Source organism: Aphelocoma coerulescens, unplaced genomic scaffold, assembly GCF_041296385.1.
Source record: "Aphelocoma coerulescens isolate FSJ_1873_10779 unplaced genomic scaffold, UR_Acoe_1.0 HiC_scaffold_151, whole genome shotgun sequence".
NCBI lineage: Eukaryota > Metazoa > Chordata > Aves > Passeriformes > Corvidae > Aphelocoma > Aphelocoma coerulescens.
Genome location: NW_027183501.1, coordinates 232,310 through 250,046, shown reverse-complemented (window position 1 = coordinate 250,046; position 17,737 = coordinate 232,310). Strand labels below are relative to the sequence as shown.

The window sequence follows — 17,737 nt, the reverse complement described above, 5'->3', positions numbered from 1 at the left end:
CGGCTACGGTCCCGCCGCGGCCGCGGGGAGCCGGGGCCGTGCCGGGCGGGCGGCGCTTCCCCGGAGCAGGCGCTGGATCGCGCCTGGAAGCGGGCGGGGCACGGGGACCGCCCGTGCTGGCCCCGGCACCCCCAGAGGCCGCCGCTCCCGCAGCGCCGCCCGCCCCGTGGGGCGGAACCGGAGCGGTGGCGCTCCCGGCCCGGGCCCGCCCGCAGCCCCCGCGGGGACGCGCAGCTCCCCCAGCCCCGGCGCTGCCGAGGCCGCCGCACCCCCTGCGCAGAGCAGCGCCCGCCTCCCCCCGCCCCGGGGCCGCTCCCCCGGGGGCCTCCCGCCCGCCGCGCCCCCGCCCAGCGAGCGCGGCTGCAGCGCCGCGGCCGGGAGGAGCCGCTCCCCCGGGCCGGGCGCTGGCGCCGAGTCCGCTGCTGCCGCTCCTGCTCTGACTGCGCCCGCTCTGGGGCCGGGGCTCGGGCCGCTCAGCCGCTACCTGATGCTCTCCTTCCCCCCCCCCCCCCACTTTCTCTGCGCCTTGCACTCTCCAGTGCAAAAACCTCTGGCTTTGAAAGTCCAGTGGAAACTGTTTCTTCTTTATTTCCAGAGCACAGCATCTCCTGAGTGGGAATGGATACACAAGGAGCACCAAGTCGAACCCTTATGTGAATGCCTCATCTGGGCCTTGAACCCACACCTGGCCATTCTCAGCACCCTGCTCCAACCAAGCCAATCTCAGCTCCTGCCAATGTCCTGCCTGGCATGGCAATGCCAAGTGCCAGCAAGGTAATTCCTTTGCAAATACAGCTCCTTCTTTTATGCTAATGCTGCTTTACACCCCAGCCCCTGCCATGGCCACAGGGCAGAGCTCCATGGCCAGCACCTGATCATGGAACACCACAGGTGATCGTTTGGGGGACAGCACAAAACTCTTCCCATAGCCCTGATTTCCTGCCCTTTCCAGGATTTCCCCAACAGCTGTCAAGGTGCTCATTCCATGTCCCTTTCCAGGGAGAAAGAAGCAAGGCAAGTCCTGAGGGTTCACTTGCTCCATGGCCAAAGTTCTGGAGAGTGTCAGAGCTGCTCCTGCCTGCAGAGGGGCATTTCCCGCAGGTGAGTGTTCACAGGCCAAAATCACAGTGGCGGCTGAGGCAGCTTTTGTGGCCCAGAGCTGCACAGAGCTCTCAGTGACTCCTGCTCATTGCCAGGAGTGTTCCTTGGTGCTCCTTCTGTGTGTCCCAGCTGGCAGGGAACGGGGGGGAGGGAGAAGGCCAGCAGCCCCAGGAAGGGAACCAGCAGCTCTTGTGCTTTGGATTTGCAGAGAGGAGCTGTGCCTGCAGTGTCCTGCCTGTGGCACACAGCATGCCAAACACACATCCCGGGAACGGGCACTGGGCTGCCTGGGCAGCGCTGGGATGGACATGGATAAAGGGCGGCCCCTCGGCCAGGGGCTGCTCTGAACAGGCACCCGGAGATGCTTCGGCCCCGACAGACCCCACTGACGCCCCAAAAATACCCCAAGGAACAGCTGGCACCGGGGAATGTCGGCACGGGCTGTTTGCAGAGGGGCTCAGACAGCAATTCCCGCTGCCGACCTCCCACACACCTGCCAGCTATGTCCCAGCCACCCAAAATGCCTTCCCTTCCAGCCTGAGGACATCATCCCTCAGCAGCGTTAAAGCCAAGGCAAGCTTCCCCCACAGCAATGAAATGCCAAGCAATGCCCTCAGAGATGCCTTCAAATGAAAGGTCAGAGGCAGAGAAATCTCTTTGGATTGAGTTGGCAGTTTTTGGGGAACCAGCTGGAACTGCACAACTGATGGAAAGCTTTCACAGGTGGCTCACACTGCAGGTGCCCTGAAGGCAGGGATGTGCATCCCTTTCCTGAGGGAAAAGAACTTCCAGAGGCTCTGCAATGAAATTGCTCCTGCAGGGAGAGAAGTCCTCCCGGGGGCACAGGGGCTGCCTCAGCACGGGCTGGGAGCGCGTCCGGCCAGCGCCTTCTCCTGCTTCCAAATATCACCTGGAGCCCAAGCTCGGGGGGTGCAGGCAGCTGAATTCCAGGGAACTCTGTCAGGTGCCCCAGGGACATGGTGGGGGGGGCTGGGGGATGAGGGTTACAAACAGCAAATTCTATGGAACATGAAGCTGTCCTTGCCCTGACCCTGCTGAGCTTCCCTGGAAGCTCTGCTGCTTCCTGACACCTGCTGTTAAATAGGCAGCTCTGCATGGGAATATCCATGCTCCAGGAGGCACTAGGAGGCTATTCCAGTGGCAATTCAGGGCTTTGGGTAGAATTCATGTGAACTAGCAAAGCCTAACCCCAAATCTGGGCACCACACAGGGAACAACCTTTGTGCTGCCCTGGCAGCCAAAGCCCCTGGGCTGGGAAATGTCAGCAGGCAAATGGATAGAATGATTTAAATCCCAGCATCCCCCAAAGGGACAATCCACTCACCTCCCTTTGCTCCCAAAGTGTCCACTCTGTTCCCCACAGGTGCCCTGGGGATGCCAGGGAGGTCCCTTTGCCCACAGTGCCTTTCTCCTGCCCCTCTCCAGCCTGAGGCCTCTTCTCCCTTCCCTGCCAGCTGCTGCCAAGGAAGGAGGACACAGTGAGTCCTGAGTTCACCTCCAAATAGTCCTTCCCTCACCTTGAGATGATCTGAGACTTTACCCCCAAAATGTCCCCATCTGTCTCCTTCTGAGTTCCTCATTTTTTACAAGGAAGCATTCTTTCTCTGCTCTGGAGATTACCACAAGATTTGCCCCCAAAACTTTCCCCACCTGTCCACTACCTCTTTCCTCATTTCCACCTCAATATTCTCATTCTTTACCCTACAGACACTTTCAATTTTTACCCCTCAGAACTTCCCTACCTGGCCATAAAACCTCAGTTTACCCCATCAAGTGCATTCTCTCTGCTACAGATCACCTCAGATTCTACCCCCGACATTTTCTGTACCTCTCCACCACGGAGTACTTCATTTTTACTTCAAAATACTCCTTTTCTACCATGGAGATTCCCTCAAGTTTTACCCCCCAGATTTACCCACCTGTCCACAGCAATTCCCTCAGTTTACCTCAGGATGCTCCTGCTCTCTCCTAGAGATGACCTCACATTTTACCCCCTCAATTTTCCCTACCTGCCCAATTCTGATCACCTCCTTTTTACCTCAAAATAGGAGTTCTTTCTTCTACAGATTAACTAGGATTTTATGACCAAAATGTCTATTTTGTCCCCTGTATACTGACCAGATTGTAAAACCAAAACCACGCAAGTTCTGTCTGTCTTATCCCCAAAATGTTCATTCTGTCCCCTACAAATTAGGTCCGATTTTTTTCTCAAAAACACTTACTGTTCCTCCATAATTACCTCAGGGTTTGCCCCCCAAATTCTACCTCCTCTTGACTACTGGTCACCTCATTGCTTCCTCAATATGTTCATTCTCTGCCCTACAGATCTTCCCACGTTTTACACCCCAAATTTCCTTGCCTAGCCCCAGTGACTGCCTCAGTTTATGTCAGTGTGTCATACTCTCCCTAGAGATTACCTCAAGTTTGACCCCCAAAATTTTCCTTAACTGTCCACAACTTATTACCTCATTTTTACCTCAAAATATTCATTCTCAACCTCTAGATTATTTCAAGTTTTACCCCCCCAAAATTCCCCTACCTGTCCACTACTGATTCCCTCTTCTTCCTTCAATATTTATTTACTTTCTACCACATAGCTTCTATCAAGATTTACCACCAAAGTTTTCCATCTGTCTACTACTGATGACCTCATTTTTACCTCAACATGTTCTTTCTACAGCTTATTTAATGTTCTTTTTACACAAGTTTCCCTACCTGCCCACAACTGATTCCCTCATGTTACCTCAGTGTGTTCATGCTCTCCCCTAGAGATTAGCTCAGATTTTCCCCACATGCTCAGTACTCATCACCTCATTTTTCCCTCCAAGTGATCATTCTCTGCTCTTGAGATTTTGTCACGCTTTGCCTCCAAAATTTTCCTTATTTGTCTACTCCTCTATGCCTATGCCAAAATATTCATTCTGTCCCCTACAGGTTACATCAAGTTTTACCCCCCAAATTTTCCTTCCTCTACAATATTAACTCTTTTCTGCCCCAAAAATGTGCATTCTCTCTCCTAAACATCACCTCAGCTTTTCCCTCAAAAATGCCACCTCGCTCCCCTCGACATCCCCTCCCATTTTCCTACACAAACAATTCTTGTGTCCCCTCTCAGTCACCCCAGGTTTTCCCAGTGAGGAGCTGCAAGGAATTCAGGCAGGGCCAATGACACCAGGGAACAGCTGTAAATTCAGAGGCAGAGAGAGAAGATCTACCAGGAAAGGGGAAAGGTTCAGAAGACATTTCTGCAATTAATTAATTAATAATTATTTCCAGTTCCCCACTGAGAAGAACACAACCTCACAGCTGTTAAGGCCTGACGGTTCCCTGCAGGGAGAGCTCAGCACACGTGCCCGGAGGCAATCCCAGCATCTGAAAGAAAGAAAGAAGCAGCAAAAGGTGATTGCTTCTCTTTCCAAGTTATTTCAAGTGCTCACACCCAAACCAACCTTTGCTCTTGATTCTGGCCGGGTGCATGGTGAGCGGTGGGCACAGGTCATGTCATCCATGCTGATGTGAGTTATGCTTTCTGGGGGAAATCAGCTGATTTCCAAAGTTCCCTTCCTGCCCTGTGCCTGATGTGCACAGGAGAAAACCCCTTCCCTGAAGGGACTTGTGCTCCCTCTAATCCCATTTGCCCAGTCTGTTCCATGGGGATATTGCCAGCCTGGGGCAGCAGAGGCACCCGCAGCTCTCAGCACTCTCTGCTCCAAGCACAGCTCTGGGCTCCTTTGCAGACTGCCTCTGCCGTGGGGTTTTCTCCAGGAGAAGCCAAGGAATTGCTCATGGAAGGGTGGAGATTAAGTTAGCCCAAAGGGAAGCAAAGAATAAGTACTCCAGGAAGAGCCCTTGGGAGCTGCTGGGCTGAGGTGGGAAGGGGACATTCCTTGCCTGCAGGGCCAATACACAACAACCTCCAACCCAAAGCACAGACTGGCAGGTGGGGTCTGACAGCACCACTCTGACAAACCTCCTTGTCATTCTTCCCTGCAGTGACTTTTGCAATCAAACTCTGAAGCTGACAAGCCCAGCAGCTCTGTCCATCCACTCTGGAAGGAAAGGATACTCCAGGGATGAGGCCCATTCCCAGCAAACGCTCCCAACACAGCCCGGAGGCACCGCTGGAGCTCGGGTGTGGGGCTGGGAAGGGCTGCCAGGAGCACGCAGCCCCCAGGTGGGGTGGCAGCGGCAGCAGCAAATTCCCACAGGCTGATGGCACAACAGAGAGACAAAGGCCAGCAGTGTCCACGGGAGGTGCAGGGTTAATTCTGCTCCCTGCCCTGCCCCATCCCTGCAGGAAAGCTCCAGGGGGGAGAGAAACTCTCAGGGTGCCCAAAATGCAGCATCTGTCACCCTGATCCCGCTTCAACTCAGAGTGTGGGGCCAAGCTCCCCCCACAGGTAAACACTGAGCTGACCTGCTCAGGCTCAAACACAGCCCCAGTTCTCACCTCCAGCCTGCTCCTGGGGCTGCTGCCACATTCCTGACAAGGTGCCAAAGGCCCCTTTGGACAGGGCTCTCTCTGTCTCAGGTGCTGGGCACTGCAGGGACCAGGGCAGCCCCCTCTGGGGACAACTGGGGATTCATCCCACACCACGGGCAGGACCAGGGGCCCTCCAGTACAGGCTGGTGGGGCCAGAGCTCCTTGGGTTTGGCTGCTCAAACACCAAAGCTTTTGGCAAAGATGGGACAAGTTAAGTGGGTTTTCCTGCCCTGAGAGAGAGAGGAAATTGTTAAAATTAAGCATGGAAATTAAGTTCACTGTGGAAGTCAAAGGCTCCTGGCTTTCCCACTCCTGTTCTGATTGCTTACTAGAGGGTTTTATCCATAAAAAAATGAGAGGTGGCACCAAATAAAAGAACTCTTTTTCAACATTTTTCCCCTACTTTCTTTCACACATAAAAAGGATGTCCATTTTTACTTAGTGCATTCTTTGCCTAATTTTAACAGAACTGTTTTCCTTCCAGGCCCCACTTGTGGGTTCTTCACTCCTTTGCCATCGGACTTTGGACAAAGGAAGAGAAGGATCGGCTCCACACGGGTGTCATCCAACGGGGAACACCCCCTGTACCAGCCCCAGCCTTCTCCAAGCACGCTGCCTCACTTTCCCCATTCTGGATGCTGGCTCCAATCCAGTCTGAGTTCTCCCCTGTTTTCCATGTCTAAGGACAGGAACTTGTCCTGGTCAGGGTGTAAGGCCTTAAACTGCACATTGATCTGGGGGGCTGTGACTGGGATTCCAGCAGGGAATTCACTGTTTTACAAATAAAAATTATTCCAGGGAGCTGCTGCTTCACCACACAGTGTCAGCAAAAGAGAGAAAACACTAAAGGTGTATCCAAAAACAAGGATGAAATGATTCCTCCTGCTTTTAGTGGGATCAGGGCTTATGCTGCCCTGGAATGACAAAGAACTTCTCCCTCAGCCCCCCAGAGAGCCCTTGAAAAGCCAAAGTGCAGCAGGGAAGGAAGGAAGGAAAGGCACCTGCTGGGGCAGCACAGGTCCAGCTGCTCATGGGGACTGGGAATGAGTGCGGAGCCAAAAGCACCTTCCCAGGCTGGAGGGGCTTGCCTAAAGCACCACCTCTGGGAAGCAAAGGGCTATGGAAGAAATGGAGTGGGAATTTACAATAATAATCATCATGTATCGGGAAAGAGCAACAACAGAAGCAACAATCATTCCAAGAGAGCAGGAGGGATGCGGAGCTTGAAACGAGGTTTGAGTGAGGCAGCAGCTCCTGGGAGTTCTAACCCACAGCTCCAGCTCTGCGATTCCAGGAGCACTGCAAGCTCCTACTGCCCCGTCCCTGGCTTTGCCTCCTGCCAGTACTCGGCACCTCGGGCACGGTTGGGTACGAGTGCTCCAGTGCTGCTGCCCCGAGGGAGTGGGAAAATGGCCATTAAACCACTTCCCACTGGGCTGGCTCCGAGCTCTGGCTGGGGAAAACATTTGGCACCCCTGGCATTTCAATGAAATCAGTTTCCATCACTTTGAAGAGGCACTGAATAAACCCAGGGCACATAAGTAAACCTCTCCCCATAAGGACAGCCCCAGGGAATACACAATTATTCCTATGCCTGGCCAAACAAACCAGCAGCCAGGTTTTGGGAAGAGACTCCAGACTCTTATCTCCTTCCCTGGCTGTAAAACACTTGCAGAGGCTTTGGAGTTCATACAAGCTTGTCAGGATTTGGATACTTCATGTAAATTCCATTCAGATACTGGAATGAAAGTGTCCTAAAGGCACCTCCACTCAGACTTTAATTTTAAGCCCTCTACCACCAAAGAATTTAGATGTTCTTTTCTTAGGAACACCCCACCTCTGCTTCTTTAGGTGTCTCCACGTGGGACATAAATTAAATGTGGACAAATTTTAGAATGCAGCTTCCAAGTCAAGTTACCTGCTAGGAAATTACTTCAGCTCTCTGGTACCTTGGGCTGTTTTAAACACAGCCTGACCCTTCATGGCTGAGGCTCTGAGCTACACAACTTGTGAGTGGGCAAGTAGCAGCAGCTGAGGTCTCATCCCAGCTGTACACAAAAACAGGGAGTGGGGGCTGCACTTGGATACGTGCAGGCAGGGTTGGGCCCCTTCTGAAAGCTTCAATCCCTGTTTTCCAGAGATTCAATCAGGGATAATGACATTTTCACAAAGCTCTCTTAAGGCACGTGAAAACCCGAGTAAGAAAATGGAATCAAACCCTTTGTTCCACTGGCCTCACGCCCCAAATTCCAACGGGACAGACAAGTCCCTCTCCTCGGAAGGCAACGTCTCCTACCTGGATCTGTGCCTTCTGCAGCCTTTGGTGGCCGCTGTCTCCATCCTCCCACACCTCCTCATCTTCCTCCTCAGCAGGCCTGGCTTCCTCATCCTGCAGAGCAAGCACAGGGACAGTCACCAACCTGCTCATCCCAAACCTGGCCAGCAGGGATGGACTGCTGGGACCCCCTGGACGGTCACCCCTCTGCTGGGCACCATCCCTGCTCTGCAGTCCATTCCCGTTCCTGGCCTGGCATCTCCTTTGAACGGGATGTTAAACCACAACCACTTGCTCGGCTGGGTTTTGGGACAGCAGAGACTCCCCCAAGGCAGTGGACAAAGCTCCTGTTCCCACACCCTCTGCCTCCCAAAGCCCTGCTAGGGCCAGGCAGAGCAAAGGAAATCCCTCACTTCCTGCTGGAAATTTCCTCTTGTGCCCATAAACCCAGGGAAATCGTGGCTGCCCCATCCCTGGAAGTGTTTGAGGCCAGGCTGGCCGGGGCTTGGAGCACCCTGTGGATGGAATGAGGTGATCCTTAAGGTCCCTTCCCACCCAAACTATTCTGCCATTCCAGGATGATTCTGTGATCTCTCCCTGCATTTATTTTGCATCGCTTCCTCTCTAATTTGAATTCCCAAATCAAAATGAGTTTTTAAAGAAATCATTTAAAATTATCCCAGGAATAAAAAGGGGTGCATCAAACATACAAGAATCATTCCTACCTCCATCAAATCATTATTAATTGGAAGCCTCTTTCCTCATCTCTGTCCTTAGTTTTCCTTTCCTAGGAAACCTTGTGATCCCATAGTTTCTCCAAGAGATTTACTGGGATTGCAGAAAGCTTTGCTCTGTCAGGGAGGCAGGGGGGTTGACAACACTTGTTCCTCTGCATCTTTATCCTTTAACCAGCTTTCCTTCAGAATGGTGCTGCAAGAGAAGTTCAGAATTACTAGAAACGGATCAGGTTCACCTTTTTTCCTCACTCTTTTCCAACTACTTCCAAATTCTTGGAATTATCCTCAAATGAGGCCTAGCAAGCTACTGTGAAAACATCGGTCAGAGGAACATCCTGCAAAGAGAAAACCACATCCAGCAGCAGCCAAAACAATCCCATTGCTATTCTTACCTGGTCTCCAGGTGCTCCTGCCAGAGCTCCCAACACCCATTGCCATTCCATGAGGGTGAGGAGGCAGTTTTGGACGTGTTCTTTGCCATGGGATGGGAAAACAGAGCCCAGAGGGTCTTTGTGTCCCTTCCAAGCCACCCCATGATTCCATCAGCACCTATACCAATTCCATTCTGGAAAGCCCAATTCCATTCCTCCCATCAACTCAGAATTTCTCCCTTCCTCTCTCTGCTCCACATCAGGCATGTGTTGCCACGTGCCACAGGCATGGGATGCCTCAGCATTGCCTGGGAATGCCACTCAAGGCTGCCCTTGTGGCCTCAGCGCTCCAAAATGCCCAGCTGGCTCCCGTTCCAGCTGGGAATGTCCCAAACAGCAGCGTGGGCTGTGCCCTCTGCCATCCCACCATTGGGGCAGCTCCCATAGAATGTGACTGACTTACTGGGTTTGCAATTCCTGGCTTAAAAGTCAGGTGGTGGAATATCCTCTCCTGGGAATATCCAGAAGACCAGAAGGCTCCCTGGAAGCCACAGGTCAGGGACAGAGTCAGATGAACGATCCTGAACTGGTTTTCAGGGGATGCATCCCCAGCCTGTGGCTGCAAAAACTCCAGAGCTGTTCCTTCCCCTTGGGACAGCCAGGGAAAACATCCCCAGCATGGATTTCTGACAGGAAAAACCTCACTGCTCCAGGCTACTTGGCTCCTCCCAAATCCAGGCCAGCACTCCAACAGGCTCTAAGGACAAAACAACAGGAAAGACCATCTCAGGGCACACGCCACAAGCTGGGCGTCACATTCCTCACTGGAACTGGGCTGTTCCCACATCCCTGTGACAGTTGGGAGCATCTCCCGTTCCTCGCTCTTCCATTCAGGACAAAGAGACAACAGAGCTGTCAAACAGCCAGTGTGTAACCCCAACAATCCAGGGAAAACCACCTTGCTCTGGGGAGAAACATCATGCCCAGTTATGGAAAAAACCAAAGAGCGGTACTGGGAACACTCCCAGGCATGGAGGCTCCCAGCTCCGGAAATGCAGCTCACAGGCTTCTTCCCATGGGAACCCCAGTATTGCCCGGGATTGGGCTCAGGGAAAAAGTCCTGCCCATTCCACCACTCTGGCACAGACACCCCAGGAAGGTGTCCCTGACCATGGCAAGGGGCTGAACAGGATGGTCTGTAAGGTTCTTCCCAGCACAGACCACTCCAGGAGTTTAAGGTGGATTCGAGCAGCTCCTGAGGACATGAACACCACCCACACCTCCCACCTGGCTCAGCCCAGAGTCCATCCAGCACTCACAGAGAGCTGCTGGGAGCTGAAATTCTCCCTGCTCCCCCTGCCTGGGAAACCCTGCCTCCAGCTCCTGGGAAAGAGGAGCTGCATCCTGCTGGGTGCTCCCGGCTCTGGGCAGCTGCCGCCTTCAGGCGGGGGGATGGCTCGGGCAGCTCCGGTGACTGTTCCACCTCGATGATTTTGTGTTTTCCTGCATTTCCCTGGGCTGGAGGGGAGCAGGGGGTGCGGTGGGAGTGCGGGAAGGCAGCGGCAGGGAGGGCAAGGAGTGCGGCCGGGCACCGCACAGCGCAGGGGGGCTTCTGCTGGGAGTGGAGGGGCGCAACCCGGACGGAGACGTCCCCGCCGCTGCCGGCCACTGCCCATGGGGCTCCTGCCCGCCCCCGGCGCCACTGACTCCACACCCCGTGTCCCCACACTGGGAACCACCATGGAAAATCATGCTGAAACCTCTAATCCTGAGCCTGAGCCTTGACCTTTTACCCCCCTGACCTTTGACCCCTCGACCCATTCCTTGACAACCTGACCTTTGATCCCTGACCCCTGACCATCCACCTTTACACCTTGAGCCCTGCCCTTTGACCCCCCCCAAACCTGAGCCCTTTGACCCTTGCCTTTTGACCCATGACACCTGACCCCAGGACCTTTGACCCCCCTGAGCCCTGTGACCTTTGCCCCAACTTTCTACATGTGACCTCTGTGCTTTGACATTGACCACCTTGACCTTCGACCCCTGGACTTTCACCTTTGATTCCCTGACCCCCCAACCTATGCCCTGACTTTTGTCCCTTTATCCCCTAACCTTTAACCCCCTCTACTTTATACCCCTCACTGCTATTGCTGCCTGGAACCCCTCACTCCTGCTCTACACGCCCCAGCCCTCAACCCGTACCTGTCACTCTCCAGCCTGCAGCTGTCATCCCTAACTTTTTGGTGTGGGGCTTGTCCTCCTCTGAGGGTTCCAGGGTTATCCCAGCACCAGGGTTACTGAGCTCTGCTGCAGTGAGGGTTCCAGGGTTGCTGCACTGTGCTGCTGGTGGGGGGAAAATGGTGCTGTCAGGGGTGGTATGAGGGCTGGTGCACCTTTTCCCTGTATTCCTAACCTCCACTGGGTACTCTCCACCCTGTTAGGGAGGCTGTTTGTTTGGCTGCACCCAAACCTTGGCGATGAACATCACCTCGCAGACAGGACGGGACCAAGGAAAAACAAAACCCAGATGGGGGAAAAAAAACCTCACAGCTGGCTGTTTTCTTATTATAAAGTTAAAAATCAGTTGAAAAAACTGGAAGGCAAAAATCCCACACACAAGGTTAGAACCAGTCACACACGCTCTCACAGACTGACACACGCAGACACAGACAGACACACACTCTCACAGACAGACACCCTTCTTCAGCTTACACACTGACTGCAGCCCTTACTCACAACACTCCACCGATGAAGACGCTTCAACACATCTTCCAACTGCTGCTCCCTGACGTGGAAGGGTAGATTCTGGGAAAAGCGGTAGCATCGGTGACTGCAGGGATCAGAATCGGCCTCGGGGACCTGCAAGACAACATGAGACAGTCTACAAGTAGCTGACAGCTCGGAGTTATCCCCATACACCAGGCCCATAAGTTTTCTACACAAAACCCCACAGCCAAGAGATGAACCACAAAGTTTTACAACTGTTCGACCCAGCCACGACTCTAAGTGCCAGGGCAGGGCAGCTCCAAGTGTAAGCACACCAAATAGAAGCAAAGATGACACGAGGACTTGAGATAACTCTCCAGAAGATAAATTCTAGACCCGATATGCTTTGAGGCAATGGAACCTATGGAACTACCACAGTGAGGAGGGTCTAATACACTTCATAGAGAAGTCCATGGCCCATGAAAGAAAAGATACTACCAAAAGTGAGAAGGAAGATGGAGGAGAACATCTTGTGTACTTCTCCTGGTCTCCAAAAGCAAAACTGTAAAGATGCCGGAATGAGCCCGATCTGGGAAAGCACGCGAGCAGAGACCCCCGCTGCCGCTACGGCCCAGAGCGAGGCCCATAAAGCACCGAGATGTAACAAAGGCCTGTGACACAGGAGAGGATGGACACAAACTACAGAACACAGACACCCATGACATAGCACAGACACGAGCTGAAACTGCCCAGCAACGGGCACAAGATTGCTAGTGGTGCCATGAGGATTTTTGCCTTTTCTTTTATACCCCTGTTGTACCTTTTTACAAATTCTGTATTCCTAGTGCTTTTTGCCTACATTCTTGGACTTGTTTGTCAAGCTGAGAGACTCAACATTTTAGAAGCTTCGTAGCTAGGGATCAGTGTGCCCCAGACCCCACGGTCCTCTCCAGAACACATTCTGTAAACCAAGATAGAACCATCCAGGGGAAGGTTCCTTGGGGAGGGGGGCTCACTTGAGCCTCTCATTGGGGAATCTTTGATAGATATGCTAATTAGTAACACCTATAATGTTACACCTAATGTTGGGGGAGAGGGGGGGACACAGAGACTCGGCGGGGTGCATCTCGATGCATATGACCTGGACGTGTGCACCTAAGGATCCTTAAAATAAATACCAAGGTAAAATCCCTTTTCCCCTTCGAACCGTGTATGACTCTTGATTTTAAGGCCAGGAAAAGGCATCATTTAATCACGTTTCCCTCATTAGAGGAGACAATTAAATGACCACTCAGGTGCACAACCACTCCTGCAGAGCACTTCACTAGACCCCGTTTTGCAATAACTCCCCCAGGCTGCAAAGCCCCGTTTGCCAGGGACCTGAGAGAAGAATTCGGTAGTTTTAAAGGAATGTCAGCAACTAGGAATACACCTGAGAGGAGTTCAGTAGCTGGGAGGGAGCCCAGGTGACAAATAAACACACAGGCCCCAGCAGAACCAGCTCATTCCAAAGAGTGGCACTGAGGAAGGGCCTGGGCAGTCCCACAGGGGCAGGTGGGTGCCTGGCTGCCAGCACTGGGAACGTGGGAATGCTTCAAAGCACCGGCACTCCTGAGAAAATGACCAAACAAGGCCGTCATAAGGCAAGAGATGAGCCGGGGGGACAGTGGGTCCCACACCTGCCCCTTTTCCCTTTCCACTGTACAGCATCTGCCCAGGCTGTGAGCGAGCTTTGGGCAGAAGCACTCAGTTCTCCCCCAGAATCCAGTGAACCACTTGCTCATCTCCAGAAGAGAATCACAGGCACAGCACTGAATGCACCGATACCCGGCTTACACCTCTCAACACTTTCTCGCTTTGGTTTGTTCATTGAAAAATGGCAAAAAAGGAAAAAAGTCAGCCCAGAGCCCAGGAACGTTAAGCGACTGCTCTTTTACAAAGTCCAACACAACCCCCCCCAAGGATGAGGCTTTACGTAAGAGCCACCTACTCCGTCCGGACGGGATTGTGTCCGGACCCGCGACTCTTCCCTCGCTGACCTTCGGCAGCAGCCGGCGGAAGCCAATTCCCCGAGCACGGCAGCCCCGCGGAGCCGCCCAGAGCCGCCGGCCGCCCCCAGAGCCCCGCAGCCCGTGCCGGTGCTGGCCCGCTCCATCCCGGAGCGGCTCCGGCCGCAAACCGGGAGAGCAAAGGGGAAGGAACAAAGCCCTGACAAAGCCAATGAGCGGAACACCATTCAACCCATCAGCGGGGAGGGCAGCGCAGCGGCCCCGCCGGCCCCGAGCCCGCCCCGAGTCCCCGTTCCAGGGAATGCCCCGGGTTGCGCTGCCCGGGGAGGGACCCCCGCCCTCCCGGGGTGTCCCCCACCGCGGGGCGCGAGCGCGGGGAAAGCCGCGGGTCCCGGCGGGAGCTGCGCCTGGAGCGGCCGATGCCGCCCTCGGGCCCGCCGGTGCCGCCCAGGGGGTGCCGGGATGTGCCGGGAGTGCCCGGGGCGGGGACGGCGCGGCCCCGGCGCTGCCCCGGTGCCGGCGGGAGGCCAGGCCCGGCCGCGCTCACCTGCGCTGGTCGCTCCGCTAGGCCCGCACCATCTCTTGGCTGCCGCCACCGGCGAACGACGGAGGAGCCGCGGAGCCGCCGGCGAGTCACGGAGCGCCGGGGGGGGCGCGGGGCGGGCCCGGCGGAGGGAGGGGGGGGGCGGCTGCCAAGCGGGCGGCCGATCCGGAAAGGTCCCGGCGGTCCATGGCGGGCTGGCGGCTCGCAGGGCTCGGGCAGGGCCGCGGCTGCGCTGGGCCCGATCCCGGCCCGGTCCCGCCTGGCGCTTCCCGGCGGCTCCCGCGCCGCCGCCGCCGCCGCCCCGATCACGTGACGCGCGGGGAACCACGTGACCCCGGCGGAGCGCGCGCGCAGGGGGCGTGGCGCGGGTCAGGCCCCCCCTCCCCGCGGGGCGGTGGGAGAGTCACGTGGCGCAGCGCGCGCGGAGCGACACGGGGAACAGCGGGACAGACCGGGAAACACCGGGACACCCCGGGACAGACCGGGATGCACCGGGACACCCCGGGACAGACCGGGAAACACCGGGACACACCGGGAAACACCGGGACACCCCGGGACAGACCGGGACGCACCGGGACACACAGGGACACACCGGACACCCCGGGACAGGCCGGCAGAGGAGCAGCTTCGGGGTGACCCAGCGGGGGCCGCCCAGTGCCTGAAGGGGCCGCAGGAAAAGATAGAGAAAGGATTTCCAAGGGACGGAGGGACAGGACACAGGGAATGGCTTCCCGGTGCCAGAGGGCAGCGATGGATGGGAGATTGGGAATTGGGAATTCCTGGCTGGGAGGTGGGGGAGACCCCGGCAGAGTTCGCCCAGAGCAGCTGTGGCTGCCCCTGGATCCCTGGCAGTGCTCAGGGCCAGGCTGGACATTGGGGCTGGAGCAGCCTGGGACAGTGGGAAGTGTCCCTGCCCGTGGCAGCGGTGGCACTGGATGAGCTTTAAGGTCCTTCCAAGCCCAAATCGTTCTGTGAGTCTTAGAGCCCTGAAATTCTCATGACAGAGGTGGAACTGCAAGAGCTTAAGGTCGCTTCCCAAAAAAACCCCATTGCACGACTCTGCAGCTTCTGGAGCCCTCGGTCCATTGAAATGCAGTTTCAGAGGAGCTCCGAGGAAATGGTGCTTTGGGGAGAGCAGAGCGGCTGGAACAGAGGAACAGGAACAGTCTCCTGGAGCGAGCCCTTGTGTCTCAGAGAGCGGGATCGGCTCGTTCCTAACGCACCTGGTGACTCCCAGAGCGGAGGATGGAAACGCAGCCCTGGTCCGAAAGAAACCCTGCCCGGGAGCGCGGGCTGGGATTGGGAGCCGGCAGAGGGAGCTCGGTGTTAAAGAGGCTCTTTTGGCTGTAAAGGTGCGCCTTTGTCTCTCTGCGAAGCACCCGGCCGTAGCGGCGTTTTTGCTGCTGTCTCCTGATTTTATTAAACTTTCATTAAACTGTCCCTTTTCTTCAACTTTCCTTCAAATTCTACAAAGAGTGAAGCTCGTTTTTCACGGCCGCGCGGTTGGAGCGGCACCAGCGCTGATCCCTCCGCGGGCAGGATCGCATCACAAATAGTCCCTCCTGGCGGATCACTCCGCGTGGGGCCGCATCACCGGTGATCCCTCCGCGGGCAGGACCGCATCACAAATAGTCCCTCCTGGCGGATCACTCCGCGGGCGGGCGCCATCACCGCTAATACGAGTATTTATAAATTCCAAAGAACTCGTTAACGCAGAAGAAAGCAAGTACGCTTCATGCTGGGTGGGAAACATAGGGTCTAAGGGATAAGAATTTTAAAGCTGTCAGAGACCCAAGGAAAGGCGCAAAGGGGAAACAAGAAAGAGAAGGGCTGGGACCCCTGGAAGCATCGCCCCCTCCATTGCCGCCTGCCCCCCCCAAGCCCAGGCTCCTGTGGCGCCGCTCGCAGCTGCAGCGCCGCTCCTGAGCCCGAGGTCCCGCCTGTCCCGGCCCTCAGGCACCGCCCGCGGCTCCACCGCTTGTCCCAGCGGGGCGGCTCCGCCGGTAGCCCCGGTGTTCCCGCCGCCCCCTCCAGCCCCTGCGGGCCCAGCGGTAGCCCAGCCCCCCCTTACGTTGTCCCTGTGCCCGTCCCTAGCCCAGGGTTTTAAAAATCCTCAGGATATTAACTGTGAATTTACGTTTTGTATTAAGAAGACTAAACATCATGGAAACAGCTGAATTTAGGACAAACAATAGGCCAATAAATACAATACTAGTGCTTTAAAATAATTAAATAACCATTTGTTCTTGCATCTATGTTGCTTCCAAATACTGGCAGAATTCCTTCAAATAAACAAACTGCTAGTTTTTTTGTTTTGTTTTGAATTTTTAAAGATTGCATGTTGGCAGTCATTCAGGCAAATCTGGACATTTGTTCCATTCGTCTGAAGTGAAAAAAAGCGATACATCTATCACATTGCACTTTCTCTCTTAGGAAGCCAAAACTAGGGCCCTCCAGGGAACAAGAAGTTTAATTACAAACTATCACTGTACAACAAGACAGATTATTGGGCAACAGTGCGTTCTGAAAGGTATTTGTCATAATGAGGAATGGGCAGGGTAATTGGTGTTTGCCAACTGACAGGCACTCGGTGATCGATGCATCTGAAGGGCCAACAGAAATTCTCCATCCTTGCTTAGGCTCTGCTGACAAGGCACTTTCAGCACTTCTCTCAGTGTTTGGTATCTCTCATTCCAAGTTCCTGCTACGTCCTGAACAGTTTTGGTGAGTGGTAATTTGTAATAGAGGATGGATGATCAGCAGGTGATTCTTCAGTCAAAAGGACTAGTTTTTCCAATTTATCTGTGGGATTTACTTGAAGTGATATGTCATGTAGTACTCAGATGACCTATTTCTACAAAGAATGAAAATTACTCAGCTGCATTAACTTACATATATGAGTGAAAATACAGTTAGATATTACTTAGCTCATAAATGTATAACTGAATAAAAAGTGTTCTCTGAAGGATACAAGTAATCTTTACTGCCATTTGGCGGTAGACAGAGAGAAGTGACACACCAAGGTTACTCTGCTCATCAGTGGCAGAGATGGGAAATGATCTCACCTGAGCTCCAGGGCAGCATCTTATGCATGAACTGTACTGCTCTCCTCGTTCATTTGGGAATAAGGTTAGCATCCAAAGATAGAGCAGAAACACATTCTCTGGTCAGGCCTGTAACTCTTTACAGTGCTCCTTGTACATTATTGTGAAGCACTTGACACCAGGCACAATCAAAAAAGGGATACTAGAATACCCTGACCCTTAATTTTATCTAGAGCAAAAAATTGTTACGTAGCAAAGTTCATGTCTTAGGTAGCTAAAGGACAGCAGCTTCTTCATTTCACAAGATTTAATAGAACAGTCAAAGCACTAGAATGCTACTGAAATTAGGAAATGCTGCAATAAATCACAGAGTTCTACTGCTTGCATTAAAAAAAAAAAAAGTTAAAGTTTCTGGATTCCCATTTTAAAAATAGACTTCACAGTCA

At 54.2% G+C, this 17,737-nt stretch overlaps 1 long non-coding RNA gene across 1 annotated transcript; it reads left to right on the top strand.

Annotated features, from left to right (window-relative positions):
• Window positions 1–523: 523 nt before the first annotated feature.
• On the top strand, window positions 524–5,820 carry LOC138100898 (uncharacterized). Its single transcript, XR_011146957.1, has 2 exons — window positions 524–2,600; window positions 4,399–5,820. It is a non-coding gene; the product is annotated as an uncharacterized lncRNA (long non-coding RNA).
• Window positions 5,821–17,737: the final 11,917 nt, after the last annotated feature.